The 16,963-nt window shown below is 43.4% G+C and overlaps 1 pseudogene; it reads left to right on the top strand.

Annotated features, from left to right (window-relative positions):
• Positions 1 to 7,965: 7,965 nt before the first annotated feature.
• Positions 7,966 to 16,269, top strand: LOC139559118 (serine/arginine-rich splicing factor 6-like; annotated as a pseudogene).
• The last annotated feature ends 694 nt before the right edge of the window (positions 16,270 to 16,963 follow it).

Below are 16,963 nucleotides of genomic sequence, written 5' to 3'. Positions count from 1 at the left end.
GCCTCACAACCGTGGACCACTTTTAACCACGCCGGCCGAGGACCTCCACATCCGGCTTCTTCACCAGCGGAATCATCTGAGACCAGCCACTCGGACAGCTGTTGAAACTGTGGGTTTTCACAAGCGAAAAATTTCTGCACAAACTGTCAGAAACCGTCTCAGGGAAGCTCATCTGCATGTCCTCACCAGGGTCTTGACCTGATTGCAGTTGGGCATCATAACCAACTTCAGTGGGAAAATGCTCATCTTTGATGGCCACTAGCATGCTGGAGAAGTGTGCTCTTCACAGATTAACACCGATTTCAAGTGTACCACTTGAAAGTGTACCAAGTGGCAGATGGCAGACAGCATGTATGGCGTCGTGTGGGCGAGCAGTTTGCTGATGTCAACGTTGTGAACAGAGTGCCCCATGGTGGCGGTGGGATTACGGTATGGGCAGACATAAGCTACAGACAACGAACACAATTGCATTTTAACTATGGCAATTTGAATGCACAGAGATACCGTGACGAGATCCTGAGGCCCATTGTCGTACCATTCATCCACCGCCATCACCTCGTGTTTCAGCATGATAATGCACGGCCCCATGTCGCAAAGATCTGTACACAATTCCTGGAAGCTGAAAATGTCCCAGTTCTTCCATAGTCTGCATACTAACCAGACATGTCACCCATTGAGCATGTTTGGGATGCTCTGGATAGACGTGTATGACAGCGTGTTCCAGAAACTTCACACAGCCATTGAAGAGGAGTGGGAAAACATTCCAAGGGCCACAAATCAACAGCCTGATCAACTATACGTGAAGGAGATGTGTCACGCTGCATGGGGCAAATGGTGGTCACACCAGATACTGAATGGTTTTCTAATCCACGTCCCTACATTTTTAAGGTATCTGTGACCAACAGATGTACATCTGTATCTGTATTCCCAGTCAGGGCCTAATGAATTTATTTCAATTGACTTATTTCCTTATATGAACTGTAACTCACTAAAATCTTTGAAATTGTTGCATGTTGCTTTTATATTTTTGTTCAGTGTATAATAATGTTCAGTGTACATAAAAAAAAAAGGGCTGGGAGAGAGAGCAACGGAAATAAAAGTTGCGTGTGCTTACAATTTCAGCATCTTAGCTGTATGACATTCGATCTCTCCCAGTCTTTTTTCACATATAGGCCATTTAAAATTCTTCCCACCCACTCAGGCCTTCATAGCCTATCGGCTGGGGCGCATTCAAAATTAAAAGTATAAATCAAAGCAATCACCATGTTGTCTTGCTCACTTGTCAGTTTGTTACTTAAACAAATAGATTATGGCTACCCAATTAATCAAATCAAATCAAATTTTATCAAATCAAATCAAATGTTATTTGTCACATACACATGGTTAGCAGATGTTAATGCGAGTGTAGAGAATTACTTGTGCTTCTAGTTCCAACAATGCAGTAATAACCAACGAGTAATCTAACCTAACATTTCCACAACTACTACCTTATACACACAAGTGTAAAGGAATGAATAAGAATATGTACATTAAAAAAATATATGAATGAGTGATGGTATAGAACGGCATAGGCAAGATGCAGTGGATGGTATAGAGTACAGTATATACATATGAGATGAGTAATGTAGGTATGTAAACATTATATAAATTGGAATTGTTTAAAGTGGCTTGTGATACATTACATCAAGATGGCAAGATGCAGTAGATGGTATAGAGTACAGTATATACATATGAGATGAGTAATGTAGGTATGTAAACATTATATAAAGTGGAATTGTTTAAAGTGGCTCGTGATACATTACATCAAGATGGCAAGATGCAGTAGATGGTGTAGAGTACAGTATATACATATGAGATGAGTTATGTAGGGTATGTAAACATTATAGGAGGTGGTATTGTTTAAAGTGGCTAGTGATATATTTATTACATAAATTTTTCCATTATTAAAGTGGCTGGAGTTGAGTCAGTATGTTGGCCTCAGCCACTCAATGTTAGTGATGGCTGTTTAACAGTCTGATGGCCTTGAGATAGAAGCTGTTTTTCAGTCTCTCGGTCCCTGCTTTGATGCACCTGTACTGACCTCGCCTTCTGGATGATAGCGGGGTGAACAGGCAGTGGCTCGGGTGGTTGTTGTCCTTGATGATCTTTTTGGCCTTCCTGTGACATCGGGTGGTGTACGTGTCCTGGAGGGCAGGTAGTTTGCCCCCGGTGATGCGTTGTGCAGACCTCACTACCCTCTGGAGAGCCCTGCGATTGTGGGCGGTGCAGTTGTCATACCAGGCGGTAATACAGCCCGACAGGATGCTCTCAATTGTGCATCTGTAAAAGTTTGTGAGAGTTTTTGGTGAGAAGCCAAATTTCTTCAGCCTCCTGAGGTTGAAGAGGCACTGCTGCGCCTTCTTCACCACGCTGTCTGTGTGGGTGGACCATTTCAGTTTGTCCGTGATGTGTACGCCGAGGAACTTAAAACTTTCCACCTTCTCCACTACTGTCCCGTCGATGTGGATAGGGGGGTGCTCCCTCTGCTGTTTCCTGAAGTCCACGATCATCTCCTTTGTTTTGTTGATGTTGAGTGTGAGGTTATTTTCCTGACACCACACTCCGAGGGCCCTCACCTCCTCCCTGTAGGCCATCTCGTCGTTGTTGGTAATCAAGCCTACCACTGTAGTGTCGTCTGCAAACTTGATGATTGAGTTGGAGGCGTGCATAGCCACGCAGTCGTGGGTGAACAGGGAGTACAGGAGAGTGCTGAGAACGCACCCTTGTGGGGCCCCTGTGTTGAGGATTAGCGGGGTGGAGATGTTGTTACCTACCCTCACCACCTGGGGGTGGCCTGTCAGGAAGTCCAGGACCCAGTTGCACAGGGCAGGGTCGAGACCCAGGGTCTCGAGCTTGATGACGAGTTTGGAGTGTACTATGGTGTTAAATGCTGAGCTGTAGTCGATGAACAGCATTCTCACATAGGTATTCCTCTTGTCCAGATGGGTTAGGGCAGTGTGCAGTGTGGTTGTGATTGCGTCATCTGTGGACCTGTTGGGGCGGTAAGCAAATTGGAGTGGGTCTAGGGTGTCAGGTAGGGTGGAGGTGATATGGTCCTTGACTAGTCTCTCAAAGCACTTCATGATCATGGAAGTGAGTGCTACGGGGCGGTAGTCATTTAGCTCAGTTACCTTAGCTTTCTTGGGAACAGGAACAATGGTGGCCCTCTTGAAACATGTGGGGACAGCAGACTGGGATAAGGATTGATTGAATATGTCCGTAAACACACCAGCCAGCTAGTCTGCGCATGCTCTGAGGACGCGGCTGGGGATGCCGTCTGGGCCTGCAGCCTTGCGAGGGTTGACAAGTTTAAATGTTTTGCTCACGTCGGCTGCAGTGAAGGAGAGCCTGCAGGTTTTGGTGGCGGTCCGTGTCAGTGGCACTGTAGTGTCCTCAAAGCGAGCAAAGAAGTTGTTTAGTCTGTCTGGGAGCAAGACATCCTGATCCGCGACGGGGCTGGTTTTCCTTTTATAGTCCGTGATTGACTATTGACCCTGCCACATACCTCTCGTTTCTGAGCTGTTGAATTGCGACTATACTTTGTCTCTATACTGACGCTTAGCTTGTTTGATTGCCTTGCGGAGCGAATAGTTACACTGTTTGTATTCGGTCATGTTTCCGGTCACCTTGGCCTGATTAAAAGCAGTGGTTCGCACTTTCAGTTTTTCGCGAATGCTGCCATCAATTCACGGTTTCTGGTTTGGGAATGTTTTAATAGACGCTGGGATCTGATCCATTGTCCTGGGTGGTGGGCAAAACAGAAGATCCGCTTCGGGAAAGTCGTATTCCTGGTCATAATGTTGGTGAGTTGACATTGCTCTTATATCCAATAGTTCCTCCCGACTGTATGTAATAAACCTAAGATTACCTGGGGTAACAATGTAAGAAATAACACATAAAAAAAACAAAATACTGCATAGTTTCCTAGGAACGCGAAGTGAGGCGGCCATCTCTGTCGGCGCCGGAAGTTGGTCACATGGGTTGTCATTTAGGCTACATAGCCAATAGTCATTAACTATTGGTGGAATTAGTGGTTAGAACATTGAGCCAGTAACTGAAAGGTTGCTGGATCGAATCCCTGAGCTGACAAGGTTAAAATCTGTTGTTCTTTCCCTGAACATGGCAGTTAAACCACTGTAGGCTGTATTTGTAAATAAGAATTTGTTCCTAACTGACTTGCCTAGTTAAATAAAGGTGAAATATATTTTTTTACATTTTACTACAGTGGGCTAATTAAGGGTCACATAGAGTGTTTATTTAAAAAATATATATATTTTATTGAATATCCGAAACATACAATATACTTGCAGTGAAGCCGCTCAACAACTACACCACACATGTCATCCAACAGACTCCCATTCAGAGCGACACACAGAAGCATCCAGGGTCAATGCCCTGCTCAAGGGCACGTTGACAGATCTCCTACTTGGCCAAAAAAGTGAACTCGAACCCTCCAAGATCCCCCCACAGTTCCCCAATTGTCGTCCCTCAACCATTTGAGAACCTTCCCACAGTCCCCAAGAATATTTTTTTTAATGAAAAAGTCAGAAGTTTACATACACCTTAGCCAAATACATTTAAACTCAGTTTTTCACAATTCCTGACATTTAATCCTAGTAAAAATTCCCTATCTTAGGTCAGTTAGGATCACCACTTTATTTTAAGAATGTGAAATGTCACAGAATAATAGTAGAGAGAATTAGTTATTTCAGCTTTTATTTCTTTCATCACATTCCGAGTGGGTCAGAAGTTTACATTCATTCAATAAGTACTTGGTAGCATTGCCTTTAAATTGTTTAACTTGGGTCAAACGTTTCGGGTAGCCTTCCACAAGCTTCCCACAATAAGTTGGGTGAATTTTGGCACATTCCTCCTGACAGAGCAGGTGTAACTGAGTCAGGTTTGTAGGCCTCCTTGCTCGCACACACTTTTTCAGTTCTACCCACACATTTTCTATGAGATTGAGGTCAGGGCTTTGTGATGGCCACTCCAATAGCTTGACTTTGTTGTCCTTAAGCCCTTTTGCCACAACTTTGGAATTATGCTTGGGGTCATTGTCCATTTGAAAGACCCATTTGCAACCAAGCTTTAACTTCCTGACTGATGTCTTGAGATGTTGCTTCAATATATCCACAAAATTGTCCCTTCCTCATGATGCCACCTATTTTGTGAAGTGCACGAGTCCCTCCTGCAGCAAAGCACACCCACAACATGATGCTGCCACCCCCGTGCTTCACAGTTGGGATGGTGTTCTTCGGCTTGCAAGTCTCCCCCTTTTTCCTCCAAACATGATGGTCATTATGGCCAAACAGTTCTATTTTTGTTTCATCAGACCAGAGAACATTTCTCCAAAAAGTACGATCTTTGCCCCCATGTGCAGTTGCAAACCGTAGTCTGGCTTTTTTATGGCGGTTTTGGAGCAGTGGCTTCTTCCTTGCTGAGCGGCCTTTCAAGTTATGTCGATATAGGACTTGTTTTACTGTAGATATAGATACTTTGTACCTGTTTCCTCCAGCATCTTCACATGGTCCTTTGCTGTTGTTCTGGGATTGATTTGCACTTCTCGCACCAAAGTACGTTCATCTCTAGGAGACAGAACGCGTCTCCTTCCTGAGCGGTATGACGGCTGTGGGCTCCCATGGTGTTTATACTTGCGTACTATTGTTTGTACAGATGAACGTGGTACCTTCAGGCATTTGGAAATTGCTCCCAAGGATGATCCAGACTTGTGGAGGTCTACAATTTTTTTTCTGAGGTCTTGGCTGATTTTCCCATGATGTCAAGCAAAAAGGCACTGAGTTTTAAGGTAGGCCTTGAAATACATCCACAGGTACACCTCCAATTGACTCAAATTATGTCAATTAGCCCATCAAAAGCTTCTAAAGCCATGACATCATTTTCTGGAATTTTCCAAGCTGTTTAAAGGCACAGTCAACTTAGTGTATGTAAACTTCTGACCCACTGGAATTGTGATACAGTGAATTATAATTGAAATAATCTGTCTCTAAACAATTGCTGGAAAAATTACTTGTGTCAGGCACAAAGTAGATGTCCTAACCGACTTGCCACAACTATAGTTTGTTAACAAGAAATTTGTGGAGTGGTTGAAAAACGAGTTTTAACTCGACCTAAGCGTATGTTAACTTCCGACTTCAACTGTAACCCTAACCTTAACCCTTTAACCTAACTCCTAAACTTAACCCCTAACCCTAACCCCTAGCTATTGTTAGTCAGCTAGCGTTATAACGTTAACCATCTAGCCACCTCGCTAGAGATCATAACATATCATACATTTTGCAAATGTATATCGTATTGTACGTTTTGCTAATTCGTGACATGTAATACGAACGGTAATTCGTAACATATCATGACATCAACAAATTAATTCACACCATACAAAACGTAACATATTGCACTAAATGTAGTGTTTCGGATTTATGTACAGAATAACACGAAATGCTCTGAGACCAGGTTGCAGCCCTCCACCAATCTGCAATAATTATTGCTAAACCCCGCCTATTTCTACAATTTCTCTACTAAAAATCAGATTTTAAACCTAACCTTAACCACACTGCTAACCCTAACCATAAATCAAGGTTTTCATGAATTGTTACGAAATAAACAATTTTGACTTTGTGGTTGTGGTAACTAATAACAACCTGAGTTTTGTTGTTGCTTTCCTCTTCTTCATCATTGTTTTGGTCTCACATGCTGAGTGCTCATTGGCTATTGGCAGTAGTCCTTGTCCAAATTGCGCCGTAGCACTGCTCATACTACAAGAAGCACAACCCAAATTTCTGACATGTCAGAAACTTTAAATCGGGACATCCGACAGGGGTCTGGAGAATGGAACACCCAACCTCATTTTTGTCCAGGACATTGAATATAGTGTAGCGGAGAGTCCCTGTAATCCTAGATTCAGATCATTCGGGTGAGAAAAAAACATCACCCAGATTGGCCAGTCATGTAAGAAACTCATCATCATGCAAGCTGTCAGACAAGTGAAATTTATGATCAGTAAAGAAAACTTTAAGCTTGTCTCTAAATTTAAAAAAACGTGTCAATATTTTCCCCCTTGATAACCAACGCACTGGTTATCAAGGGGAAATATATTTCCCAAATTGACCTTATCCTGTAACATACAGTATATATATGTAACACATGTAAGCCCTTTACTATTGCCCTTCCAGTTTTTATGTTGTAAAAGCGTTACATGGTCGCTGCCCATATCACTGCATAATGCAGAAAATACACGAGAGTTCAGGGGCCTTGCTTTAACAAAGTTAACCATTTTCACTGTAGTGTCCAAAATATCTTTCAAGCTGTCAGGCGTTCCCTTGGCAGCAAGAGCCTCTCAGTGGATGATGAAGTGTACCCAAGTTTTTTGGGCCTTTTCCCCCAGCATTGTCCGAGTCATATCCGCCAGCAAGAAGAATTAAGTCCTCCACAATAGTATGGGGCTTGCCTGTCCTAGCCACTCGGTAGCTCACCATATAAGACGCTTCTAGCCCCTTCTCATTAATGGTATCTGTTGCTTTTATACATGTCTTACTACTCAAAAGTCATCTTTATTCTCAAAAAACTATGTGGCTTATTTTTCAAATCGTCATGTTTCGTTTCTAAATGTCTGCGCAGGAGTGAAGGGTTCCCGCGAGAGAGTAACGGTTAATGTGATTGGATGTTCATTATTTGACTAGGCTACCTGTATTTGACATTGTGTTGTTATTTGTTATTTCGCTGAACAATAGATGGTTAACCGTTAACTATCAATCACTTCAGATTAAATAATTTGGTGTGATGAAGCAATAACAAAGAGAGAAACGCAGAGAACGTTTAGATTGTCATTATGGAGACACCTATTGGATGAATGTGGCAACTCCTCTCTTGTGGCGAAAAAAAAGGGGCTCGTTTTCAGGCCTTGTGGGCGGGTTTTGAGTGGTCATTGACATTGGCAGAATATTTCCCTACGCGCCACTGTGTTCCTGAGAGTGTGAAGGGACAAAGATCAGCACGGGGAAATGTCGAGAGTTTATATTGGAAGATTGAGCTATCGAGCAAGGGAAAAGGACGTCGAGAAGTTCTTCAAGGGCTATGGAAAGATACTTGAAGTTGACCTGAAAAACGGGTAACAAAATGAACGCCTCGTCTCGCTCTGTGGTAGCTAGCCGCGTTGTGTTTGTGGCCTAGTCCTTGTAGCCAGGCCCAAGCCTCTTGAACCAGTGTTTTAATTGGCGTTTATTGAAGATTCTCGTTAATTAATTTAGTTTGAAGACCTAGTTATCATATTATTATTTACTTAGCTAGTTAAGAATTTGAGAAGCGTTTTGCTATAGAAGCAAAGTTGACTAGCATGGGTTAAGGAGTTAACATACTGTAGCTAGCGTCAATCGTGTTTTGCTAGCTAGCTAAGCTGCTAGGGGCACCTCATTGTCGTGTTTGTGTTTAGACCGAGTAGACCATGTTGTTAGTTAGCAAGCCAGCTAGAACGTACTAGGCGCTCTTTTCTTTGAATGAAATCGCAGCCACGTGTCAGAAGAGGTAACCTTAGTTTCACGTGTATGACTTCTTCATAACTAAGCTAGCTAGCATCTTCAAACAACAGTTGCATGCTAAATTGACTTGCATAACGGTACGAAAACGATTTTACTCCATAACTGGCGTCGGATAGATACTGTTTATGTAACATAGTTACAGTAGATAACTTGCGTAATTGTATTGGTCACATACACATGGTTAGCAGATGTTATTGCGATTGAAGCGGAATGGTTGTACAGCCAACGATAGTGTCTACTGGCATTGTCGTACTTCCAGCAACTGTCATATTATGGTATCTGGTGGACGGGACAACATTTACAAGGCCATTTACACGCACTCTAACCACCAGTATGAATGGCAGTCAAAATCATTTGCTAGTTACTGTAGAGACATAAGTCAACATTGTGTTTTGACCCATCTCAATATTCTCTTAGTTAGTTAACAGTACTCTAAACTACACCATACTTACAAGTGGAATTAATGTGGCCCCTCTTAACACCCTGCAGCAGCAGTGGCACTTGTGAAAAGATTATAAAATGTTGCATTATGAAACGGTCATTTGGGTCTGGCGTTAGTAGGTTTTTAACTACTCACATCATTTGATCACAAATCTATGTGCCACCTCATCTCTAGCCTAACATACTTTCTCCTATGTGTAAAGGTATGGGTTTGTTGAATTCGATGACCCCCGCGATGCAGATGATGCTGTGTATGACCTGAATGGGAAAGACCTGTGTGGGGAGAGGGTTATTGTGGAACACACAAAGGGGCCGCGGCGGGACGGCAGCTACGGCTCAGGAGGAGGAGGAGGAGGAGGGAGGCGGCGGAGGTGGAGGTGGTGGAAGAAGTAAGTATACAATGCAGTGGTGTTTTAACATTAGTGGGGATTTGAGATTGAGGAGGCCAACATGGCAGTGCATAGTATGTGGGATAGGCCACTACTGCATAACATCTCAAGTTTGTCCTTGGTGGTTGTAGTTCATGTAATTGGGTTCTTTTACATTAACATTTTGGTTATTTAGCAGACATTCTTATCCAGCCCGACTTAGTCAGTGCATTCAACTTAAGACAACCACATAATCAAATATATTATAACTATAACTATAATTCAAATATAGTTAATGCTGCCACATGAGCATCAGTTGTCGTCCATTCTTTACCTTAGTGGTTTTACGTCCTGAGAAGATGCGTCTAAGTGCCATCTGTTCAAAGGCTTGTTGCTTCCTTGGGGATAGTAGTGATGGAAACTTAGTAAAATATACACAAGCAGTACCATACTGGTATACATGGTCACAGCTGGCACTGTCAACCATAATTTAGGTTGTGCTAGGCTCACTCCACATTCCCACCACACTGTAAAGGGATGATTCCACCCCAAAGTTGTTTTTCTGTATTTTTTAGAGGGCATTTCTACATAAAGATCTCCCATTTGCTGTAATTTCACCTAGTTTCAGGGAGAAGTGGTTGCCATTGTTATGACTCCACTCTTGAATAGGCCACTTGTCGTCTCCTTGGCATACAGGTGTGTAGGACAGGTTGCCGGTTAGAGAAGCACTTTGTTCTCTAGCCTTCACGGGAGCTCGTAGTACAGACTAAGCCCTTCATGGTACTCCACAGTCATTGTTTTACTAATGGGTGTAGAGAAGACATTTTACACCTGAGTAGTTGAGGGAATTCAAATTACATGCACCACTGCCACCAATGACATGCCGTTATCTTGGGAGCCGGTATGCTTGATTTAAACTGTTGCAGGGAAACAAATGCACTTGTGTTCATTCGAATTGTCGTGGGGGAAATGAGAGGGAAACTAGCTTGATTTACTACCGTAGAATATTTGCTAGATAAATGAACTGTAATTTGAATAGAATAAATGAACTAGTGAATTTGTTAGAGTAATTTGAGAATCTTGTGTCATCTGTTTTATTCAGGATTCTTTTATTTTTGTTTAATTAAAATGAATGTTGAATAATAAAAGGTAAAGATTTAACAAAGAACCTCAATGTTTTAATTAAAAGAGTCCTTTGCTGACTGCCTGCCCCTATTGCTGGCCTGGCCATGGTGTCCCCTTTCCAACCAAGAGTGTGGTTTGACCATTCTGGGCCCCTGGGCAGACCAAAAAAGGGAGCCATTGTGAATGAAGACCGCTTGTCCCATTAGTCCCAGGCCGGGTGGTGAGGATGCCATTGGGTTAGGAACAGATGTGGGTTGAGCTTTTATAGGTGCCTGAAACACATGTGAAATGTCTATATTTAGATGTGCTAGTTTAAACTTTAACTTTAGTGTCACCGTAAGTAAGTACTGTCTTCAGTCAGCTTTTTTTTTTGTCTTAGCTTTTAATTTTGATTGTAAGTTTGTATGTACAGTTTTTGTATTCAGTTCTACCCAAACTTGAATCAGGTAGTAATTTATTTGTTTAGATCTTGTTGAAGGGAAGGGATATGTCAGTGTTCTTGATGGAAAATGTCCCCTAGTTTTCTAGACCAGTGTAATGTGTACAGGTTTGATTTCCGTTTATCTTTTTCTTTTTTGGCTAGTTTGTCTTTACCTCCCCCTCCCCGTTTTATAAGTGACCATTTTGTTTACAGAATGTAGCTTGGAGTTTAGTATTGAGGCTGTCGTCAGTGTGTCCCCTGCTGTAATTACTGCTGCTCTGTCCTTGTTACCTTGAAGGCGGGGGCGGGTACGGGCGTGGTGGCAGAGACCGATATGGCCCACCAGCAAGGACAGACTATCGGCTGATCGTTGAGAACCTGTCCAGCCGCTGCAGCTGGCAAGACCTGAAGGTATGGTGACCCGTTATTCAGCCATGCTTAATGATAACTCTCTCTTCCTTATGATTTCGGCATCCTACGATAACGTTTGGAGAGAGAACATTTGAGCCTTTATCAAAACATTTTTACGTGTATGTTTGTGTTGGGGCAATGCATTAGAGTACTCTGATTACTATTTTGTTTTAAAGAGTAACTTAATGCGTTAGTTTGTCAATTTAAGTTACTTTTTATAGAAGATAAAGTAAAAATCCATGTTATTTTGCATCAGTCATTATGTGTTGGTACAGCCAGAGTTATGGATAAGGCTATGCAAGCAATTCAAAGGTAGTGTGCGCCATCTACTGGGCATAAGGACAAACACACGCAAGGCATTTTCAGAGGGTTTTTAGTTTTGGTAACGCAAACGTAAAGTAACCTGTTACTTTCCACAGTAAGTAACATTGTAACGTAACAAGTTACCTCTAATGGGCTCCCGAGTGGTGTCGCGGTCTAAGTCACTGCATCTCCGTGCTAGAGGCATCACTACAGACAACCTGGTTCGTATCCAGGCTGTATCATACCTGGCCGTGATTGGGAGTCCCATAGGGTGGCGCACAATTGGCCCAGCGCCGTCCGGGGTTGGCCGGTGTAGGCTGTCATTGTAAATAAGAATTTGTTCTTAACTGACTGGCTTAGTTAAATAAAGGTTAAACATTATAGAACTAACAATCAGTTTTAAAAGTAACATTCCCAACACTGCATAAGATTCATTTTTTACAATTTAATAAATGCCCATAATGGCAAACATGCATAAAGATGGCAGAATTCACATACAGTGGGGAGAACAAGTATTTGATACACTGACAATTTTGCAGGTTTTCCTACTTACAAAGCATGTAGAGGTCTGTAATTTTTATCATAGGTACACTTCAACTGTGAGAGAAGGAATCTAAAACAAAAATCCAGAAAATCACATTGTATGATTTTTAAGTAATTAATTTGCATTTTATTGCATGACATAAGTATTTGATACATCAGAAAAGCAGAACTGAATATTTGGTACAGAAACCTTAGTTTGCAATTACAGAGATCATACGTTTCCTGTAGTTCTTGACCAGGTTTGCACACACTGCAGCAGGGATTTTGGCCCACTCCTCCATACAGACCTTCTCCAGATCCTTCAGGTTTCGGGGCTGTCGCTGGGCAATACGGACTTTCGGCTCCCTCCAAAGATTTTCTATTGGGTTCAGGTCTGGAGACTGGCTAGGCCACTCCAGGACCTTGAGATGCTTCTTACGGAGCCACTCCTTAGTTGCCCTGGCTGTGTGTTTCGGGTCGTTGTCATGCTGGAAGACCCAGCCACGACCCATCTTCAATGCTCTTACTGAGGGAAGGAGGTTGTTGGTCAAGATCTCGCGATACATGGCCCCATCCATGCTCCCCTCAATACGGTGCAGTCGTCCTGTCCCCTTTGCAGAAAAGCATCCCCAAAGAATGATGTTTCCACCTCCATGCTTCACGGTTGGGATGGTGTTCTTGGGGTTGTACTCATCCTTCTATTCCTCCAAACACGGCGAGTGGAGTTTAGAGCAAAAAGCTCTATTTTTGTCTCATCAGACCACATGACCTTCTCCCATTCCTCCTCTGGATCATCCAGATGGTCATTGGCAAACTTCAGACAGGCCTGGACATGCACTGGCTTGAGCAGGGGGACCTTGCGTGCGCTGCAGGATTTTAATCCATGACGGCGTAGTGTGTTACTAATGGTTTTCTTTGAGACTGTGGTCCCAGCTCTCTTCAGGTCATTGACCAGGTCCTGCCGTGTAGTTCTGGGCTGATCCCTCACATTCCTCATGATCATTGATGCCCCACGAGGTGAGATCTTGCATGGAGCCCCAGACCGAGGGTGATTGACCGTCATCTTGAACTTCTTCCATTTTCTAATAATTGTGCCAACAGTTGTTGCCTTCTCACCAAGCTGCTTGGCTATTGTCCTGTAGCCCATCCCAGCCTTGTACAGGTCTACAATTTATCCCTGATGTCCTTACACAGCTCTCTGGTCTTGGCCATTGTGGAGAGGTTGGAGTCTGTTTGATTGAGTGTGTGGACAGGTGTCTTTTATACAGGTAATGAGTTCAAACAGGTGCAGTTAATACAGGTAATGAGTGGAGAACAGGAGGGCTTCTTAAAGTAAAACTAACAGGTCTGTGAGAGCCGGAATTCTTACTGGTTGGTAGGTGATCAAATACTTATGTCATGCAATAAAATGCAAATTAATTACTTAAAAATCATACAATGTGATTTTCTGGATTTTTGTTTTAGATTCCGCCTCTCACAGTTGAAGTGTACCTATGATAAAAATTACAGACCTCTACATGCTTTGTAAGTAGGAAAACCTGCAAAATCGGCAGTGTATCAAATACTTGTTCTCCCCACTGTATGATGTCATTGTTTAAGCACTATCCATTATTTTTTTTTTTTTTACGGTGCCCGATAAGGTTCAAAGGTTCATCGACACAATCTACTTTTTCATTTGTTAATTCATTTCCGGCGTCTTGGAGCTAAAGTTGGGTTGATATGTATACTCTGCTAATGACGGTACCAAAACAAAGTGACTGAGAGCAATGTACAATACGACAAACGTAGCAACATTTTTATGGCGATGGATAAATCTGAGGTTTCCTGCAGTTTTCCCACCATACAAGTATATAGAATGCATATATATATCATGACACACGTACAATATTAAATTATGTATATTAATTCAATAGGATCTTTGGTTTTCTCACCTAATCCCAACCGTTCCTGTCCCTTCACCAGGACTACATGAGGCAGGCGGGTGAGGTGACGTATGCTGACACCAATAAGGGGCGCAGGAACGAGGGAGTGATAGAGTTCAGGCTGTACTCTGACATGAAGAGAGCCCTGGAGAAGCTGGACGGCACAGAGGTGAACGGCAGGAAGATCCGGCTGATTGAGGACCGCCCCGGGGCCAAGCGCAGCAAGCGCTCCTACTCTCGCAGTCGCAGTCGCTCCCGGTAAATACGAATGTTGGGTTGCGTCCCAAACAGCTCACTCTAGTCCACTGCTTTTGACAAAGGGCCCGTATGGCTCTGCGGGGAATACTGCCATTTGGAATGCACACTGAGACTGGCTTATCGACAAACCATAATGAGTAGTTGTATGAAATTATGCAAGATGATTTGTAGGTCAGTCAATCTTTAATCAGCGACTGAGTAGAATTTCTGCCCTTAAACATGGTCTCTATTTAAAGGGATGTGGCGATTTCAGTTGCCCCACCCACCCACACACACACAAATGTATTGCTTTCCCACCAGTTCACAATTCCATTGGAACTCCCATCACCCTAACCCCTGAAGGTACATGGCTTACCGTGAATCTACGTTCTCCCTGTCTCCAGGTCTCGCTCCAGGAGCCGTAGGTCCCGTAAGAGCCGCAGCCGCAGTGAGAGCAGCAGTCGCTCCCGCTCCAGGTGAGGCTCAGAGTGCAGGCCACGTTTAACTTATAGACCCATACCCAAGGGTGACCCCTGACTTGTCCCAAATCCCTATGTAGTACACTACTTGCAACCAGGGCTTGTAGGGCTTCAGTCAAAAGTAGAGCACTATATAGGGTGCCGTTTGGAACTATATAGGGAAGAAGGTGCCATTTGGGACACGTGTAGGGAAGAGGGTGGGACACTAAGAGGGTGCCATTTTCTAAGGGATCTCTTTGTAGATGTTTCTTTTGCAGACTTGTTGCACTCAAGTGACATCAACAGTAACAAGTTACAATTTGTGGGTTTCTAAAAAATCTGTTTACCAAGAGCTCTTGCCTCAATATGGACCTTGTGTAGCTCAGATGTCCTGACAGATGTCTTAACCAGCTAGTGCTATGGGTGGTGGCTATTTCTGCATTGCTGCATTTCAAGTACATATTAGTTAACTGTCTGCTCCTTTCTATTTCCCAGGGGTGCTGCCTCCCGGTCCCGTAGCCGCTCCCACAGCAAGAAGGACAAGACCAAGGGCAGCAGAGAGGAGGAGCGCACCAACGGCGCCCACAAGGCCAAGGAGGGGCGCGGGGGCCGGGACGAGGGCCGTAGCAAGAGCCGCAGCAGGAGCCGCAGCAAGAGCAAAAAGAGCAGCAAGAAAGAAGGGAAGAAGAGCAGGAAGGATGAGTCTAGATCCAGGTCCCGCTCCAGATCAGCAGCTAAGGATCGCTCCCGGAAGTCTGGCTCTAAGAGCCGCGAGCCGGCCAAGAGCGACGACGAGGGAGCTGTAGCTGAGAAGGGGGCCGCCCGCTCTCGCTCCCACACCCCTGCCGAATCCAAACCCAAGTCAAAGTCTAAGTCCAAATCTCCATCTCCCTCCCCGGCCAAAGCCCGCTCCCGTTCCCCCTCCGTCTCTCGCTCAGAGTCCCGCTCCAAATCTCGCTCCGCGTCTCGTTCTCGCTCCCGCTCTCTATCAGAGTCCTGAGCTGGGATGGGGACATAACCCAGCAGTCGTGTGTGTCTCTCCCCCCCCCCCCCCCCCGTTTGTTCTCGTCCCCTGTGTCTGTCCCTTTTCGTTTTTTGATAAAATAGTTGTAGAAAAAAAAAAACAGGCTCATGCTCGGTGTCTTTCACTCACTCTTCCCCATTTCTTATAAATATACAGTGTTTTGTTGGTCATTCTGCTTTTTCCAGTAGTCTCTTAATCAAGGTGTTTTGTAAAATATTAAATGTGTGAAGTAAGTTCGAGGGTATTTGCTTGGATAGATTTTTCTAAGTTGAAATGGAAATGTGCTGTAGTCGGTGTCTTAAACTTTGTATCAATACTAGCATACTGTGCTGTCAATGTTGTGCAAGGGTGGCGGCTGTTTCATTCCATTGTTGCATCTTTTCACTTTGTGGGAAATCCTTTTACCAGTTACTTAAAAAATAAATAAATAAACGCCTGATCTGGAATGATTTGGAGTTGTTTTTGTCTCTTAAATAAGATTTAAATAATACAATTTTTTACCCTTTAGTGTGTGTAATTTACTGTATTTATACTGGGGATATTACTTTTCAACAGTAACATTTCAGAAATTGCTAGAAGGACATCTTTGAGTTGAAGGAAAATGGCCAAATTGTTGGAAGTTGTAGGTTTGTCACAGAAGACATTTAGTGCTGAGATTAGTGCAGTTGGGATTTACTACCACGGTCCCAGATGTGCCATCATGTCAACCTCTCGTAACTTTTGAGTACCACAGTATGAGTCGTCATATCCATAAAACCTAGCAGTCAAACGGGGAAATGGTTCCAAACGTTTTTCCACCATTCATTTTTACCATAGGGGATTTTACCCTGGGTGACGTTGTGATAACAGTGTGTAAATCTGTAGGACAAGGTGACGTTTATCAATACATTAGCATTTACCAGCAAATTAAATGCTAACGAGCATTTTCAAACCAGAGTAAATTGAGTCTAATATATTAGTCACCTTGTTCAAGAGAGATTTACATGGTTATCAAAACGTAACGCCAGGGTACGCCAACACGAAACACAGACCTTATTTTAAGAGTCATAACAGTTGGAAAAATGTCCATGTTGGACCGCTAGGTTTTATGGGTATTATGACACCTCCACTTTGGGGCTCCATAGTCACGCCAAATGCAAT

The sequence above is a fragment of the Salvelinus alpinus genome, chromosome 29 (genome assembly GCF_045679555.1).
Source record: "Salvelinus alpinus chromosome 29, SLU_Salpinus.1, whole genome shotgun sequence".
In the NCBI taxonomy this organism is placed as follows: domain Eukaryota; kingdom Metazoa; phylum Chordata; class Actinopteri; order Salmoniformes; family Salmonidae; genus Salvelinus; species Salvelinus alpinus.
The sequence above is the reverse complement of the archived record's forward strand: the minus strand, read 5'-3'. Positions and strand labels throughout refer to the sequence as shown.